This window comes from Balaenoptera acutorostrata, chromosome 16 (assembly GCF_949987535.1).
Source record: "Balaenoptera acutorostrata chromosome 16, mBalAcu1.1, whole genome shotgun sequence".
NCBI lineage: Eukaryota > Metazoa > Chordata > Mammalia > Artiodactyla > Balaenopteridae > Balaenoptera > Balaenoptera acutorostrata.
In genome coordinates, this window is record NC_080079.1 from 48,556,097 (window position 1) to 48,574,622 (window position 18,526).

At 51.7% G+C, this 18,526-nt stretch overlaps 1 protein-coding gene across 5 annotated transcripts in view; it reads right to left on the minus strand.

Annotated features, from left to right (window-relative positions):
* Positions 1–16,971, minus strand: part of C16H10orf71 (chromosome 16 C10orf71 homolog) — a 28,410-nt gene extending 11,439 nt beyond the window's left edge. For 3 of the 5 annotated variants that reach the window (XM_057531442.1, XM_028165576.2, XM_057531438.1), the window contains exon 1: positions 14,527–14,807. The gene's annotated coding sequence lies outside the window, so the exon portion shown is untranslated. Of the gene's footprint in view, positions 1–14,526; positions 14,808–16,879 lie in introns of those variants that run through there. The other 2 variants (XM_057531439.1, XM_057531440.1) reach the window with 2 other exon arrangements.
* Positions 16,972–18,526: the final 1,555 nt, after the last annotated feature.

Sequence of the window (18,526 nt, forward strand, 5' to 3'; positions counted from 1 at the left end):
CTGCCCCTGGACAGCTCCACAAACCCACACATTTAACAGGGAACCCGTGACCTTCCCACAAGCCAGTTCTTCCTCTGAGGATCCCAGAAATCTGAGTCACTTGTGACGGCTGCCTCTCCCTCCTCCATGCCTCCCCGAAACTGATCCCTTTCCACGTCCCACGAGTCTCATCTTTGAAAGGTCTCTTGCCCCCCCCCCTGCACATTGATCTTAATCTCCACGGCCACCGTGTGGCCCCAGCTGCTGTCATGTCTACCTCGGGCTACCGCAGGGGCCCATAGTCATTCTCTGCACTATACCCAGAAGTAGCTTTTAAAAACCAAATCTGTCCATGTCATCCTCTTACTTAGAATCCCTCAATGGCTTTCCAGTTTGAAAGAATGACAATCAATCTCTCGTAACAAAGCCTCCCTTTTCATCCTCATCTTGGACTATTTTCCCCCACATGCTTGGCTTTCCAGCTACCCTGGCCTTTTACCAGCTTCTTCAATATGCCGTTCTACCTTCTGCCTCAGGACTTTTGCACATATTTTTCCCTCTGCCTGGAGTTCTTTAATTCTACCTTTCTCCTGTTACCTGCTTAACTCCTATGTATACTTCAGAACCCACTTCACATGCCCCTTCAATAAGGCAGCTTCCTCAGGTTGTTTTAAATCTCTCTGGTATCTGTTTTTACAGCACACTATACTCCTCTCCTTTGAAGTACTTATTATAATTGTAATTAAGTATTTAACTGGGTGATTATTGTTGAATTCTTGTCTCTCCTGCCAGCCTGGGTGCTTCACTGTGGCAGGGTCCGTGTCTGTCTGGCTCTCCAGGCTATCTCCTCTTGTGGCATAGTGCACAGCACAAGAAATATCTGTTTAAAAATGAGCAAATCCCTCCACCTCTGTCATGATATTATTCACACTATTGACTGGCTTAGTGGGACTGTACTGAAAGTCAGTTATAATCCAGTAGTTTCAGAATTATCATAAATTTCAAATTAGTGAATGTGAATCCAGGTGGATTTAATTTCCTTTTTGATTCCTAGCCTTAAAACATATAAAATCTGCCTGTGGTGGGAGGTGGAAGCAGGCAGAGCAGTTATCCTTAGAGCCAGCTCACAGGATGGCAGAAGGTGTTCACTCACACCATGGCGTGTACCAGTTAAGTTAGGGTTGAGTTTCAGGGTGAATATAGGCTAGCATTTGCATCAGGGAGAAATAAGTGACTTCATGACTTTGCCATTTTCCTGTTTGTCTCTCTAATGGCACTCAGTGTTCCAAGCTGGGGAATGGTTTTGAATCTCTCTGGAGGGCTAGAGTCTAGCAAATAATAGTGGTGTACATTAACTGGGGTGTTGGTTACAGCCACATTGCAAATGGCCATTAACTGATACGATACCTAAATTATAGGTGTCAGAAGGTGAAGTGCTGGCATCTGCCCTGTGTTGTACAGGCAACCCTGGAGGCTCAACAGCCCTCTGAGAACTGGTCTTTCAACACTCCATCCACAGATGCTGGATGCTGGGCACAGGTTCTGCAAAGCACTGGAGCGCACAAGGGGAAACGGGGTCCCCAACAGGAATGAATGGACAAGGTTTTCCAGTTCAGCCATCAGGGAGGGGCCAAAGGCTCTGGTGACACAACCATAGTGAAGACATGCTTGGGGAAAACTGGGGGCATGTATGTGCCCCAGTAGCCAGAGGCTGGGAGAATTACTGTTGAGGATGTGTTTTGTCTTCTCCTCATTGCCAGGGTCATCTTTTTGATTCAGAATATGTCAAACAAACCAAATCTGAGTGAGCATCCCCGTGAGTCAGCTTTTTGTCACCATGAGAAATGAAATAGCCTTTGCACGGTCATTACTAAATTCGGACTCTTCCAAAACGTTTTCTCACATGGTGCTTTTTTCCATGTCATCCTGCACAACGCTGTTGAATTATCATGGACTGGAATAGGCTGCTTTGGCAGATTCAGTTTTTTCTCTCTCTTCTGATCCCTTGCGTATGGCTGTGCATGACCCTCAAGGCTCTCTCTCGGGGGGGAAGCTGGAAGTCTCCCCATGCCCGCCTCCCGCCAGGCCTGCGGTGCCCTAGATGAGGGACCTGCAGGCCCAGTTGGGTCCTGGCTTGCCTCCTTGGAGTGGCAGTCCCTCTGCCTGGAATGTCTCTCTCTGTTCCCAGGTCACCAGCTTCTGCCCACTTCCTCCTCTGTTCTCCTATTCCTTATAGAGTTCTAAAAGAATCACTTGCGCTGCTTTATTCCACTTTATCTGCTATGAATCCAACTTTCCAAGAAGGCTTTGAGCTCCTTGGGGGTGAGGTCCCCCGCCTGGTTCGTCTCTGACTGACAGGATGCCTGGGGCATGGTGGCCACTTGTCAAAGCTTTCAGCTGCCATTGCTGGGTATGCTTCTTGGGCCACAAGGATGTGATGACAGAGGTTTGCCGCGAGTGTGTGGTGTGGGAATGCAGGACCAAAAGCTCTGCTGCCTCACGTTCTCCTTGTCTCCCACGGGACTCCTGGCTGGCAGCCAGCCCAGGCCCGACAGGTCAAGCAACCCAACCTTTGCTGGCCTGCCCCAGGCTGTGATGACAGGAAGTGGCCAGGGGACCCTGATCCAGATTGCCACACACAGCTACTCATCTGAGCCCTGGGGCTGAGGAAGTGTGATGGGCCCACAGAACCAGAGCCCTGCCTGGTGCCCCAGGGAGGCCCCAGTTCCTTATTCCTCTATGCAGCTGCGCACTATCAGCTTCAGAAGCCTCAGAATGTTTCATGTCACACGGCTGCTGAGTGACGGAGCTGGGCTGGGGACCCCGGCCCGGGTGGTCCTGGAGTCAGGACACAGCAAGGGAGGTAGCAGCTGGTGGCCTGGCATGGCCGGGTTGCCAGATTGAGTAAATTAAAAAACAGGACATTTAGGGAAATGTGAGTTTCAGATAGAACAATGAACATTTTTTAGTATAAGTATGTTCCATATTTGGGCTATACTTTGTATTAGTCAAATTTCTCTATCAAATTAATCATCCCATACTTATACTAAAAATAGGTACTCACTGTTTATCTGAACTTCAAATGGTACTGGAAATCTTGTTTTTTATCTGGCAAGCTGAGGTCCTCACCAACTTTTAGGACCCAAAGTGGATCACAGTCAGAGGAGGCCAATCCAGCAAGTCAATCCTGGGATGACTCATATCTGCATGTTACCCTGCGGTTCAAGACACACTCTGGGATCCATTATCTTGTTTGATTCTCATAACCCTTATGGGATGGGTTCAACAGGTCTCATTGTCACCATTTTCTAGGTGGAGAAAAAAAGGCACGGAGAGGTGCAGAATATTGCTCAGCATCACACAGCATGTAGAAAAGAGAACTGGGGCTGGGATTCAGCTCGGGTTCACCACTTGACCACCCCACACTCTCTCCAGGATGAAACCCTCACCCCGCTGGTCCTTGGGCTCAGGCACAGAAGGGTGTGTCCTGGGCTCCTGGGCTGGGGTTCAAGGGAGAATTGACGATTGATGGAGAAAAGGAGGGTTTATCATTCTATTCACCTCCCAAGAATCTTCTCAGCTCAGCATTTTCACGACAACCACAGGAGTAGAACTAACAATGCAACCGGGCAGCACAGGGCCCCTCCTGTCTGGGGAGGCTCAGGCGGCCGGTCCTTGCACAGCTGGGAGGGATGCTCTCCGGCTGCTAAGCAGGCCCTTCCTTTCTCCTCACATCCCACAGGAAGCTGTTGAGATTTGCTTTGTTGCCGGGTTTGACCACTTGCCTGTAGTGTGGTTTTTGAGCTCTAGCTCTTTGGGTGGATTTAATTACCTTAATTGAATGGTGTTTTCACTTTTCAGTAAAGGCGAAGCAGGAAGCTGGTAGAGATGACAGGGGTTGGCTTTATCACACCCAGAAGGCCCTGACAAACTGGAACTGATTCTTTTCGCTCCTCTTTCTGGGTGGTTTTTTGAGACATTGACTTGGGGTTGCCTTGAGGAGTGGTTTGGTGCAGTGAAACCAAACACAGCCAGCTTGTTCCAGCCTGTGAACGTACACACGTTGGACACACAGCTTCTGCCACACACCCCACACCGGGCAGGTGCCTTGCTCTGGACGTGTGCCCTGCTGGTCCATTGTGGGCCAAGCTCTTGACCTCTTTGTGCAATTTCCAACAGCCTTCCCGCTTGCTGTTTCAGAGGGAACGTCTTTGTCTATGTCCTACATTTTACATGGCAAAATCAACATCCTCAGTTGGAGACGGGCGCAGACTCGTGTCAAGTGTCCAGGGCCACTGCTGCATGTGACTGTCCTCATTCATTCCTCGCTAACACTTACACCTCATGGCTGGGAAACTGGAGCTACCTGGGCAGCTTGTCCCTTATAGAGTGCTGGAGGTGGGATCACACCTGCCTCTGGCTCCAGGACCCCGCTGTCCGGCCCGTGATGATTCCTTCCCAGCTCTCTCCCAATGCAATGATTGCTCTGTCCTTGTAACTCCTTTGGACTTTTGGAAATCAGAAATTTCAGGTTCATTTATATTCTAATAGAGGTAAACGTGGGCTCTCAGAAGCCACGCTTGAAGCTCTTTTATGCATCCATCCACCCAACAGCTGTTCACTACTATGTGCCACCCCGTTCTAGTGCTGGGGATACAGCCGAGGCAGGGCTGACCTGGGCCTTCTCCCTGCGGAACTGGAATGAACTGAGGGATGGCATTGCGCCACGCTCATGTTGCCTTAGACAGGTTTCCATTGGGTAGTGTCTCTTATAAACGTAAAACGCACCTTTGATTTGTGCACAGGTCATCACACATCTGGTTTGGCCATTTTGGCTCCACTGGTCTGGTTCTTGGCACCCCAGGGTGGGGGGTTCTGTTTGCATCCTGGCTTGGCCTCGCTTAAATGGCCCCAACCTACGGGCAAGACTGGGCAAGGCAAGGGTTCTCAGATGGACCCTGAGGCTTCCATGCGCTGGGAGAGGACAAGGCCGCCTTCATCCAACCCCAGGAACGTGGTTGGTTAGCACTGGGGGCCCCGGCAGCAGCGCTGGCTTGGCATGTGTCTGAATCCCCCCTGAATCACATCATGTGTACAGGGGGCCTCAAAACCCTGCAGCATGTAGGAGTCCAGGACATCCCAGGGATGTGGCTGAAGAAATCAGCTTGCCTGGGCTTGCCAGGCTCACAGAGCTGGCTGTGAGCTGTAGCTGCAGCTGCTGTTGGTGTTCTGCTGCCCTTGGGAGAGAGCTCGGGGGCAGAGATGCTTTCTCTCTGGAGCTCAGCCCAGCCTGACTCCCACTTCCTGCCTGGGTCCCTGGTCCACTGTGTCTGGATGGGATGTTTCCTCAGGAGCCTCTGAGCATTGCCCAGATCTGGGGCTGTGTCTGGAATTAGAGGCCAGGGAGCCTGGCACAAGGAAGGTTGGGCCTGACCCAACCAGCGCTCCCCAGGACAGGAAGATGCCAGCACCTGGCATCACACACTCGGGGGGGACCAAGTTGCGGGAGGAAAGCAGAGAAGCAAGGCATGGAGGCAAGGAGAGGAGGAGAGGGATGAAGAGATGGGCTGGGTTCCAGGACCCAGCAACCTGCTTCTTCTGGGTCCCGTTCCTGTTTCATAATTGTGTGACCAGTGGGACAGAACAATGTTTTGCTCTCTGGGGCCAAAGCCCTGCTTTGTAGCACTGACCGATTTCCATGGCTGATTTCTGTTATGACCCAGCGTCCGAAGCAGAGTTGGGACGAGGCATGCACATGAGCTCCTGGAACCTCAGAATCCTGCAGGCTCCCATCGAATTTGCAGTTGCTTCTATAAGGATCCTTGGGCAAGGGTCTCACTCCACAAAAACTAACAGCAGCACTGTTTCTGACCATTCCTGATGGCTGGGCATTGCTGAGGATCACTCCTTAAAGCTCCTGGTGGCCGGACGGGCTGGACTTGGTCAGTGCTGTCTCTGGACGCTCCCTTCCACCGGAAGGAGCTCAAGCCCAACATTGCCCAGCTTCTTAGCACTGCTCCACTGGGAGCTCTCTGCAGATGCTGGGGGACCAGCCTCAGGGACCAGATGCCCCCCTGGACAAGGGGCACTGGATCCTCTTGTGGGCTGAGAGGGGCCCCGATTTACTTTTATAAGAGCATCTATGCTGCCATCAAAGGTAAAATAGGAGCAGAAGAGATCTGACCACAAACAACTCTGCCCTCGCCTCCCTCGTGCCTTCCTGGAGCTGGGGTGAGTGCCGGCCACGCTCCACTGCCCAGGGAGGGTCATAGGGAAGTTGACGGAGAGGTGAAAGGCTGGGAAATGAGAAGGGGCCAAACTGGAAGAAATGGTTTAGATGCTCAGCCCTATGACCTTTCAGCCTCCTTGTTAGACACAACCCAAAGTCCACACCACTGCCAGGCCAGGGCAGGGCAGCTGCCAGAAGGGGGACATGCAGCTCTTTCAGAAACACAGGGGCCATTGAAATGATGAGTGCACTGGGATCTGGGCCAGGTCTCAGCGCTACTCTGCATTCGCTGAGTACAACCTTGGCTAACTTACAGCAAGTCTGTGAGCCTCAGGTTTCTCATCCGTAAAATGGAGCTAAAGATCTGCCCATGTGTATTAATGACAGGGCTTCTCAGCCTCAGCACCATTGACTTTGCCATGACCCCCAGGGCAAAATCACCCCTGGCTGAGAACTGCTTTACAGAAGCAAGGAGAGAGTCTCTGGAGCATCCTTTGTTTGTTCATTCACTCATTCATTCATCCTTTCCACCTTTCCCAGGAACATCCTGCCCTGGATTTTGGAAACAGTAGGAACTGACATAAGATAGGAATCAACCAGGCAGTTCTGGGCAGTAGAAAGAGCTGGAGACCTGGGTGAAGCCCTGTTCCAAGGCAGTGTCATTTTGGGCAAGTCACTTCACCTCTACCTACACCTGTGATACTGGGTCAATAAAAATCAACTCCAGCTCTGCCACCCCAACTACCTGGGGCTGCTCCCCATGCTGGAGCAGGCTGAGCAAAGGAATGGTCATGACACTGGTCCCCGAGGCAGCCACTGCTTGAAAGTCTCCAGATGCTTGGAGCCATTGGGCTCACCAGGTCCTGCGTTCTCCCCCAGCCAGGGGGCCACCCACACCAGAAGGAGGCCCAGCGAGCCCTGTGAGCCCTGGCCATCCTGAGCCTGAATTTTACCCGCACGCAGGCCCCTGGGCAGCAAGGGAATTATGTGCACGCTCTTTCTCTACATATCTCACAGGAGCAGAGGTTCCACACTTGTTTTTCCCTCAACACACAGTAAGAAATACATCTACAGCACAGCGTACAACGAGCTCAGAGACATATATTTATATAAAACAAGGAAAATTCACGAAACAAAACTTACTCTGCTTAAATGTACCACTCTGATATTTTCATCTTATTCTGTTGTAGTCTTTCATTTAAAAAAAAACCATTTGCAATGTAGTGAGTGATTTCAGGACCCAATAATGAGTTGGAGTCTGCAGTGTGTGTTTTTTTTTTTTTAACTGTCCTAGACCAGAATCTCCAGGCATTCCTGATCAGGCTCTGTTTGCTGCTGCCCTATTTTTAGTGATACTGGGTTCTCATCTGGATGGAGAAATGGAGACCCAAGGCCCAAACGCAGTGACTGGCAGGGTCTGACCAGATTCACGTTGTGGGGAAGGGAGGAGACCGCCCGGGGTGGTGGGTCCACGGGCCAGGCCTTGCCTTTCTGCTTCAGTGCTGTGTCCCCAGTCCCTGTACAGTACCTGGGCCTAACAGAGGGCCATTCATTTGTTGAATGAATGTGCAAAAGAAATCCCCTTTTACAGAGCACCTGGCATAAGAGACACTTTATAGACTCCAGTATTATTGATTCCTATTTTTTATTATGTAATCAGTACTCGAAGCAGCCTTGTGAGGTAGAAATCACTCTTGCTCTTCACAGAGGAAGACCTCGAGTCCAGAGGTGTTTAATACTTGGCGATGTAGGGCTTGAACCTGAGGCTGCTGCAGAGGGAGAGGGTCCCTGCGACCTGCATTTAAAGAGGTGCCTCCAGGAGCTTCTGAAATGCCTGCTGCAGGCTGAGAACCTCTGCTCAGCACCGCCCCACCTCTGGGCGCCCTGCAGGCCCCCTCACTCCTGGTTCTCACCCTCAGGGCTCCCCGGCACTCATTTTAAGACCCACGACTACAGGGAGTCTTCTATCCCCTGCATCCCATTCCACCCAGGAGTCCACTTTTGATGGGCCAAGCCCTTGAAAGCCTGCCCTGCCCCTCACTGACGGACACCTGACTCTCCATTTAAGAGCTGTGGAATCAGTAAGACTTCGGGCAAATCACGCAATCCATCTGAGCCTCAGTCTTGTTTTTGTAACCTGGGGCTGATAGGAAGGCATATCCAGCAGCTTGGTCCTCGAGGAAGCCCCTATGGATTATGAAGTGGGTGTTGCAGGGACAATTGTAACCGATGGCCCAGACACTGCTTTGGAGAGCCTTGTCCAGAGAGGGCTTTCTCAGAGGCTCCCAGAGGAAGAGGCACTTGGGTTTGCTGGGAGTGGGGTGTCCCTTAGTAACCATCCTTTCTCTAGCCCCTGGGAGGAGAGCCAGGCCATATGGGAAGGGGCATCCTTGCAAAGCAGCCCTGGGGTGTCCCAGGCTTGGGCAGATAGAGGAGGTTCCAGGGAGGGCTCCCAGAACCACGAGAAGGCAGAGGGGCTGCAGAGCTCCCTCGCCATCTACGGACCCCATTTCCCCACCTGTAAACTGGTACCACAGGGCTGGGTGGCAAAGGGGGAGAAGCAGAGCTGGAAGAGCCAGCACTGCTTTCCCAGCTCCTGCTAACTGCCATGAACTTCACACGTGCGATCTCGCTCAGTGGTCACAACCACTGGGGAAGCTAGACAGGGCCCGTGCCAAAGGAATCTGAGGTGGAGAAATTGAGGGGCAGAGAGGCTGAGGAACTCGCTCAAGGCCACACAGCCAGGGAGTGGCAGAGCTGGGATTCAGACCCAAATCTCTGTGCCAAATGGTTTTGCCCTCCTTGTGCAGCCAAAGTAGAGAGAATTATGGGGCGGGCGTTTCCCTCTGCCATGGTGTCCCCGCAGGGTAAGGAGGGGTGGAGACCTCTCTCCTAGCACCTTCTCTTCCATCTCCCACACCCTCCTCTTCCCACCAAGGAGCATTTGCTTTAGTAAAGCTAGAGAAGGCAACCGCTGGAAGTGGCTGTCCCATGGGAGCATCCAGCAGGGCGCCCTCTTCCCTGTCCCTGGACTACCAGGAAGGCACGTGTATCTGGGCTGGAGGAGGAGCCTCCCATGCCACTGGGAACCTCTAACACCACCCCAACCCCGCATACACAGCAGAGCCCTGCTCTCTCTGGCCTTCTCCTCACTTCCTGCTGGAGGCTGGGACGTAGAAGGGAGATGGCTGGTTGGTAGATGACAGCTGTCCTTTCTCCAAACCATGTGGCAGCTGTGAGCCCAACTCTTCCAGGGAAGGAAAGAGAGAACTTCCCTGCTTTGGGGACACAGTCATGGAACTGACAAACATCCTTCCTTCTTCATGAATTCCTCGTGGAGTGCTTACAGCATCAAGAAAAGGAATTCAGACATGGCCATCCAGGCTATCCTTCTAAAAATTAAAACTGAAAAATGCTCTTTCAACAGGCAATGTTGTTGGAAACAATGGCTTCAACAATGAGTTGAAGTGGAAAAATTATCAGCTTCTTGGAGCATCTTCTACTGTGTTTGAGAACAACAAGAAATCTTGTCTCCTCTTTCTTTCCTAGGTCAGTGGTCCTTGCTTTTCAGAATGCCTTGGAGGGCTTGTTAAACAGAGTTCTGGGCCTCACCCCAGAGATGTTCACTCAGGAAATCGGGGCTGGGCCACAGCATCTGGGGATACAGGTGCTGCTGGTCTTGGGGCCACACACTTGGAGCACCGCTGCCCTAGGTTTTGAGCAATTGGAGGTTGGACCCATTTCTGGGAGGTTGTACTGACAAGTCATAGGCACTTGGGCCACTTGGGGCTCATAGCTGTCAATGACGGTGGTTTGGGCTGTGCCTGCCTGGCTCTAGGCCTGGCTCTGGGCAGGCCATGCATGTGTGAGGTGCAGAGATCAATCAGAAATGTGCCCTCTCCAAGGGACAGTCATCTGTGAGGGGAGAACGGGCAGAGGTCAGTGCGAGCTGCAGTGTCCAGGAGGCGGGAAGAGGGTGATCTCACCGGCAGGGCTTGCTTGAAGTCAGCTGGGAGGGAGTTTGCTGCCAGTCTGTGCACAGGCACCCAGCTGGCTCCAGCCTGGGCACCAAGCAGAGGGGGGTGGAAAGTTTAGGGTCAGACCATGCTGCCGTTTCCTAGCCCTGTGCAACCTGGGCAAGTTCCCTCACCTCTCTGAGCCTCCCTTCCCTCATCTGTAACTATCCCTACCTCTCTGGGTGGTTGTGAAGGGTAGAGGTAAAAAATATCAAGAGCCCAGAAGAGACACAGAGTAAGGACTCAATAAATGGAAGCTTCCACTGCTAGAGACCTTGAGTTTTTGAAACAGACCATGCTGGGAAGGAATTCCATATCTACCGCTGTGGTACTAACACCGGCCAAAAGAATTGCAGAGTGAGCTCATGTATGTAAAGCATATAGTAGGTGCTCACTAAATGTCGCTTGCCTCATTTCTAATCCCCAGACGGGGGCGCTATAACATAGTGGGAAATGCCTGGACTGAAGCCAAACCTCCTTGGGCATCGTTCTTTGCTGTACCAGCTGTGAGCAGGCCCCCGGCAAATTACAAAACCTCTCTGTGCTTTGGCTTCCTCACCTGTAAAATGAGACTAAAGTAGTACCTGCCTCTTGGTGTCCTTGGGAGGGCTCAGTGAATTCGTGTCTGTGAGGTGACTGACACCTAGCAACTGTCGACCTGTGGTTACCATCCCCACCACGCAACCTGCTCAAGCCAGGGCCAGGGCACGGGGTCACAAGGACGACTGCCTTTCCCCAACACAAAAGAGAGAGAGAGAAGCGAGGCAGCGGCTGCCCAGAACCCCTGAGGCTTCCCTGTCCTCGGAACCACCTTGTACCTTTGCCCTCTCTGTCTGGTTTCTGTGCCTGAGCAAACCGCTCAGTTCCCTCATTCTGAATGGGCATCAGCTGACCTTTAGCAGCCTCGGTGTTTGTATGGCGGGCATTCCCCTCGAAAACTATGCCTGCATCTCCTAGGCCATCACTGGAACTAATCTGGGGAAACCTTGCATGCTGGATGTGAGAATAAAACCAGAGATCTACGTTAAGTGTTTTGTATACAGGAGTAACGCAGCCAGATTGCCGTGATGAACTTGGTGGGACACTGAGGGTGAGAAATGGCTCTGAACCCGTGGGTTTAGCCCAGTGGGTCTGAATTTTGACCCCTTGATCGCTGCAGCCTTTGGGGCTAACCTGCTTCAGAGAGGGGCAGACTGGGCCAGGGGAAGGGACGAGCTGGTGGTGCTACATGTGGCCAGGCTGCCCCAGGCCAGGGTAAGCCAAGGGGCAGCTCCAGCATGACTTATCCATCGCAGGCAGGGCTCAGAGGCTTGAAACCAGCCTCTAGACTGGGCATGTAGGGAAAGCCCTGGGTTGCTCAAGCAAATCTCACTTTCCTCTCTCCCCTTGCCTTCCTTAAGCTTCAGATGAAGGCTTTAAGATGGGACATGGCTGAGATGAAATCCCTCTCTTAGCTCAGCCTTGAAGTTCCTCAGCAGCTCAAGCCCACCTGGGAAGGGGCCATTCAGGGACAAAAGGGACCCACTGAGGCCAGGGAACAGCATCCAGAATGCAGAGGCCCAAAGGAACCAAGGACTCCCACTGATATCGAAAGCCCTTTGCTGTGCAGTCTTCAGGGAGGGCCAAGCCTGGAGCCTCCAGGGAGGGCCAAGCAGAGCATGGAGGATATAGGGAAGGCCTTCTCCCCACTTTCATGGACTGTGGTCCAGAAGGGTCCCTTTCCCCTTCCTATGAGAAAGAGAGGTCTACCAAGTCCTGGGGAGAAAGCCATTCATGGTCCATTGACTCTTTGGCCCCTCTTGCACTCAGATTCCCAAACACTCTGGCATCCGCAGCTCGGACGGGAAACCGCTTTGCACCAAGCCTCCTTCTGCCTTCAGCCTAGGGACCTAGGCCAGCTGTGAACCCACTCTGTCTCAACCTTGACATCCGCTGTCACGTAGTACTCACACATGCAGCCCCCTCCAGGGAGTGTTCCAGAATGATAGCGATGACTTACGTTGGGGGGGACACATCTCAGCAGTGCTCCACATGTTCCATTTTGGGGCCTTGATCCAAGGCTTTGAATGATCCCTTGTTCTCCCCCCCCCCCCCAACCCCCAGCTCAGGTCCTGCAACCCCTGGGATCAAGTAGAAACTAAGATGTGTTTTGGGTTTTCCCAACTAATGAAATGAGACATAAGATTGAGTTATAGGGCTCTGGATTGGCTGGATCTGGTGAAATGTGATATAAACCCTCATATGGAGATAAAACCAAGACCACTGCAGCCTGTTGGGAAATGTCAGCACTGGGTGTCTCCACAAGGCAGCCTTCTCTGAAAGCCCTTTTCGTCTCTCCAGTAATCCTGGGCAGATGGAGTGAAGGCCTGAAAGCCAAGGAGGACGATGGCCCAGGCCTGGCTCTACTGGCCAGCGGGTTTCAGTTACTGAGATTTCTGGCACAGGCTGGAGGAATAGGGCTAATTCTAGATGTGGAGCTTCCCCTTTCTGCAAGGGTCTCCGGGGCTTCCTTAGGGTCAGGAGCAAAAAGCAGAAAACACCAGGTCACTCGCTAGAGTCCCAGTGAAAAGACATCGGGGTGGACATACTCTTCCTAGGAGAACTGGGGGCCATCGGGCCTTCCCTACCTCCTCCGCACACCTCTGTCTCCTGGGTTCCCAGGGGATCCAAGTCCCTCTGTTTCCAGGACCCAGCATTCGGCTTTCCTCCCAGGGGGCACAGGTGCTCCCATCCCAACGAGCTTCTGGTCACCAGTGAGCAGGCACAATTTTTCCCCTCCTGAAGACCAAGGGGCAGACGCATGCTGGACTTGGGTCACCCAGAGACGTCTATTTATAAAGCATTCCGATAAGCACAATCTGCCCTGCTCAGCCCAGGCCACACTCCACAGCAAAGCTAATCCTCCCAGGGGCAAACTGAACATTTCCTGTACCAGCTAGACTGGAAAAACCGGCCCAGCGAAGGGGCAGGGAGCTCCAGAGCCAGCCACGGGTCCTGAAGGGTCCAGCTCACAGGCTGCTGTACAAGCTAGAACGTTCACTGCTGTTTGTGTGTGCACCGGATTGACCCATCTCAAGGAGTGTTCATGTACAACAGGGGTCAGCAAATATTTTCTGTAAAGGGCTGCATAGTAAATATCTTGTTTTTGCCGGCCACACAGCCTGGACAGTTGTGTGAAAGCCGCCGTAGACATTATGTAAATGAACGAGCGTGGCCGTGTGCCAATAAAACTTTATTTACAAAACCAGGAGCCCAGCCCACGGCCCTGGTTTAACCTACCACTGTAGTAAAGGGAACAAAAATGCAGGAAAATCAGACTTCATTTAATGTGAACATTTGCTTAATCTACTTTCTAGGACTCCTATAATTTTGGGTTTTAAAAATATTACTTCAAATATTGTTTGTTATAATTGGGTTAGATATGTTCAAAGAAATGATCCATAAATTAAGGTTTTTTTTTTTTTTTAAATAACCTTTATTTTCTAGAGCAGTTTTAGCTTTGCAGCGAAATTGGGCAATTGAGTAAAAGTTACAGAGATTTCCCATACAGTCCCTGCCCCTGCCCCCCGAATGCCTAGCCTCCTCCATTATCAATATCCATGGGGGTGTTATAAAGTCCTAAATAATAATTTTTTAAAGGGTATTTAGATTTCCACACATATTCAATATTGCTCTTCTCAATGATCAGTTCTCCTCTACGAGGAAAAGAAGATATGATTTTAGATTTGGCTAAGCCCACCCTGCAGGAGTCTGGTTGGGGACCCTCGGGATGTGGGAGAACACACAGTCTGTGGGTGGGTTCCCTGTTGAGGCCACACATGCTCTCAGAGTTCACGGGCCAGAATGTCCTGATGACCAATTGTCCTCTTTGTTACAGCTGGTAGGACCCTGCCTGGCGCAGCATTGGGGGACACAAGAGAGCCAGTCTCCTGCCATAGAACAGAACCTGTGGGGTTGCCCCCATTTGACAACACAGTGCCCTGGGCACACCCAAGGCTTGTACCCGCTCAGCCATGTGGGAGCAGAGCACCCTGACAGATGCACGGAAGGACAAAGTCACACACGTCTATACCATGTACCCTGTTCCCTCATAGTCCACACGGCAATCCAGCACCACGGCACACCCAGCACTGAAGAAGCTCAGCCCCCGACATGCCCCTGGCCACTCACACCGCCCTGCACAGCGCCCTGGCACAGAGCAACATCCCAACCCCGCCGGTGCAGAGTGCACATCCCTCTGGGCCGGCCGGAGCTTGAGCCTCCCAGCCTGCACGAGGGACCCAGACAAGCGTCCGACCCTACCTTCCGCTCTCCGCTAGTCCCGGCGGCTTGCTCTTCAGGCCTCCCAGGAACCGGACAGAACCCTAACTCTTCCAGCAGCCCGGCTCTGCCCAGCAGCCAAAACTTCTTCCCTTGTCATCCAGACTGCCCAAAGATAGAGGGGAACGGACTCAAGACCCAGACCTCTTATTGTTCACAAACCTGCCCACCTGAGGAAAATCAGTGACCAGAAGCTGGCCAGACACTGGAAGTTCGGGAAGCGCACCTAAATAGAGACCCAGCCGGGGGAAACCAAATGGTGTTCTTGGTGGGGAAGAGGCAAACAGTCCCCACTGCAACACCCGCGTGGTGTCAAGTAACAGTCAGATTAAACAAACAGCCTCAGCAGCTATTTTTACATCCAGATCGGCCACCGGGTAATAGATAACTTGGGGAGTGAGAAATTGCTTGCCTCTTAGCTGGACCCTAACCACGATTCCAACTTCAATCCGGAATGCTTTTTAAAACTATTCCAGCACTGAGATTCAAATAAAAATATCCCGAGGTGCAAAAGAAAACATTTGTTTAGGGAAACATTAAAAACACGATATTGTGTGCCTTGGAGCCAGCGCCTGGAGGCCTGCTGATGCCCCGGGGCAGAAATAGCCCGTTTCATCATCGGCTCAGAGGACCGCAGCCTGCATTCCTCGAGTAAGGAGCCGTACTGGGCTGTGCTTTTGGAGCAAAATAACACGCCCAGCTGCAGGCTGGGGGAAGGCCAGCCTGGGGTTTCAGGGTGACAGTTGCAGAAGGATATGAAATAATCAGAGAAGAGGCAAGGTAAGTAGGCACTTGATGAGCCTGGCCATGGCAGGTCTGGTTGTTTGCAAGGTCCAAATGCCAGTGGATCGACCCCTTTCTGCCAGATTAGAGCTCCCCTCTCCATCTCTGGGAGGGGCTGGTCCCTCCACAGCTCCAAGGTGGGCTTACATCGGCCTTCCCAATGGCCACTTCCTGTCTTGGCCTGGGGTCACCTGCTCCCCAAACTGCCTGCAGACCCCCAGACATTTGCCAACCCCTTTGCCTTTGCTTATGCCGGGCCAGCTCCTGGGTGCCCTCTTTACCCTCTCCAAGTTGACCCTGGAAGAATCCGCTCACTACCAGGAGCACAAGAGTTTTAATGCAGGAGGTTTTTTTTTTCTTTCTTTTCAAGATCCTTTCTCATGCTCCCCTGCCCCACGGCCTGGGAAGGCAGAGGTGCCCAGTCCCAGACAAGTGCTCTGCTCTTTGAGATGCCCAAAGCCCTTGGAAGTCTGTATCGTACTGTACCTCCGTACCTATTTGTGGACTGCCCTGCCTACCCCCAGGGGCTCCTCACAGCCAGCAACCTCAGTTCTAGCCCCAGCGCAAGGCCTGGCACCACCTCCAGCCTTGAACCCACCAGTGGCCAGGGTCCCAGGGAGCAGGGTCTATGCACTTCAGTTCAAACAAGTTAGAAAGAACAGCTCCTTGTTGCCCTGTAGATGGAGGGCTCAGACCCCCAACCAGCAAGACCATCCCGCCCCTCCTCCTCCTGGAAGCCTCAAAACTTACCTTTTGCCCTAAGAACTTAGGACCTGGCTGTGGGGACACCTGCTCACTGATCAGCACTCGGAGGTGGTTTGAGGGAGACCCAAAGTGAACCCCTTGATTCTACCCACCCCACCTACCTCCCCTGCTTGTCAAAATCAACACTAGCCAAACTGGTAGATCAATCTGAGAGATGAGCCAGCATTAAACAAAACAAAACAAAACAAAACAAAACAAAAACAAAACAGGATTTGGAGCCCTGGCCCCTTGTATTTCCTAGCTATTTGACACCAGTCAAATCACTTAACCTCTCTGTGCCTCAGTTTACTCGTCTCTAAGATAGACAGATTGCCTGTGTTCTGTGGGGTTGAAGATCAAATGAGCTCATGTACACGGATATGCTTCTATATTGCAAAGCTTCTCAAATGGTAGTTATTTACTTGTTATTTTTTTCATGATTTTTGCCACATCTTCAACCATCTGTACTATTTTTAACTTATCTTTCTATAAAGAGAATTTAAATTGACTTACTTTTTTAAAAAACAGCTTTCTGGTCAACAGCAATACCTGAGAAATCATGGATTTGATGCTCTAATTCTTTTTCCGATTACATGTTGAAATAAATTTATAGCCAGTTCATATGTTATCTGCTTTGACCCAAGTCATTTTGTTCCAGATTTTAGGAATAGTTGCATTACTAAATCCCATTTTATGCAGGAGTTTGCTTTGGGGCGCAGGTAACCTGAGCTGAAATGATTCAGCAGGGCCCCTGATTTTCCTCACTTCCTTTCCTCCCGCTCCTCACAACATTTCTTCCCCAGCTTACTTTTAATTCTTCACAGGTGGTGAACATGACCTCATGTCTGGCTTAGGATCCTAGAAGCGGTGAGCTTTGCTGTGTGTCAGGCGCTGATGGTGTTTGCTTCAAGTGACTGATTGAGAAAAGAAAACCATAAGGATGGTCCAGAGAACATTCAGGGGGCAGGGCTGTGGCTGGCAGCTTTGTCAACGACGTCAGCAGGAGGGGTCGGGAGAGAACAATAAAACACAGTTGACCTGGCAAGAGGCTGTCCTGGGAGCAGGAGCCCTCAGAGCTTGGTCCAAGACTATCCAGCTAGCCTGACCACAGCTGACTGCGGCAGAATCTGATTTCTCCCAGAATATGCCTCCACCTGCCCCGTGCCACGGACACCACGTGTGGCTCGCTCCTGGCGGGGCACTGGCATGGACCACCCCAGGCACAAAACACAGCCAGCGAACTCAGCCCAAGCTCCACCAGGAGCTCAGGGTCTGCATGAGCCAGAGCTGGCATCTTTCCGGGGGGATGGGCCCAGGCAAAGTGACCACTCTCTTCCAGTCCAGGAGCTGTGAGCTGCATGGAAAGAATGTGAATGAAGACACAATTCTAAATGTAGAATCACGAACGCTATGTGAGCCGGCTCCCTCAGCATCCAGAAAAACAAGACCCGCTTGTACATTCTGCAAGAGCATAAATAAAGCTGTCCTCAGGCGGCGTGCTACAGTGTCCCCCCCACCTTGCAGTGACTTCACTGGCTCTGACTCTCCGCCAAACCTCTGGAGCATCGTGAGAGCTGCCCAGCTGCCTGACGGCATGGGTGAAAATGGCCTCGCTCTTGCCTGGACATGCGTGATGCTGGCTAATTTAATTCTGTGACAGATCTGCTCCGTTCTGCATCTGTACTAATTAGAAACATTCAAAAGCTGGTAAGGAGGGCAATGTAGAATGGGTCCTTCAGGCCAATTCCTGGTGCTGGTGTTTGAAGTTCACATCCCTGCAAATAACATGAGGCAACCCCCCTGATTCTTCCACGCTTGCGACGTGGTTTTGTAGAGCTGCTTGTCAGAGGTCTCTTCACCACTGCTCGGCCTTCTTTAGGAGTTGTTTCCATAAACGTCTTCAGGAGGTTGGTGCATTTCCCAGGCTTAATAATAATAATAACAACAAAATAGTCATGCCGGTAAACACATATAAAACCTTTACTCTGTGCCCTACTCTGTTCTGAGCCCTTACGTAAATTAACCTACACACTGTACACTCTATCTTAGGGGCCAGTACCATTTTGCTCTATCCCCATGAATTGCTCCCTGTCGGGGAGCTAGGGAAAGATAAGATAGGGGCAACTGATATTTCCTGAGCACCCATTATGTTGCCAGGCACTGTCTGATTTCTTTTCTCACTATACGTGATGACTGTTCATACTCCCTCTTTCCAGATGAAAAAACGGAGGCTTGCAGAGGTTCTGGATGTCATGCAGCTCATGTTGGCACTGAGGATACAGACGAGGGTTTGTTCTCCAGCCTGTCTGGACTATACGTCTCTGTCTCACCCTCCCTAACAAAACACTCTCCCAGACTAAGTCCAGGGAACATGGCCTCCTTCCATCCACCTGTTCTCCTGTGTCTCTCTGGGGAGAGAGTAAAGTCTGGCCAGGGCACCTCTTTAGCTACTGCT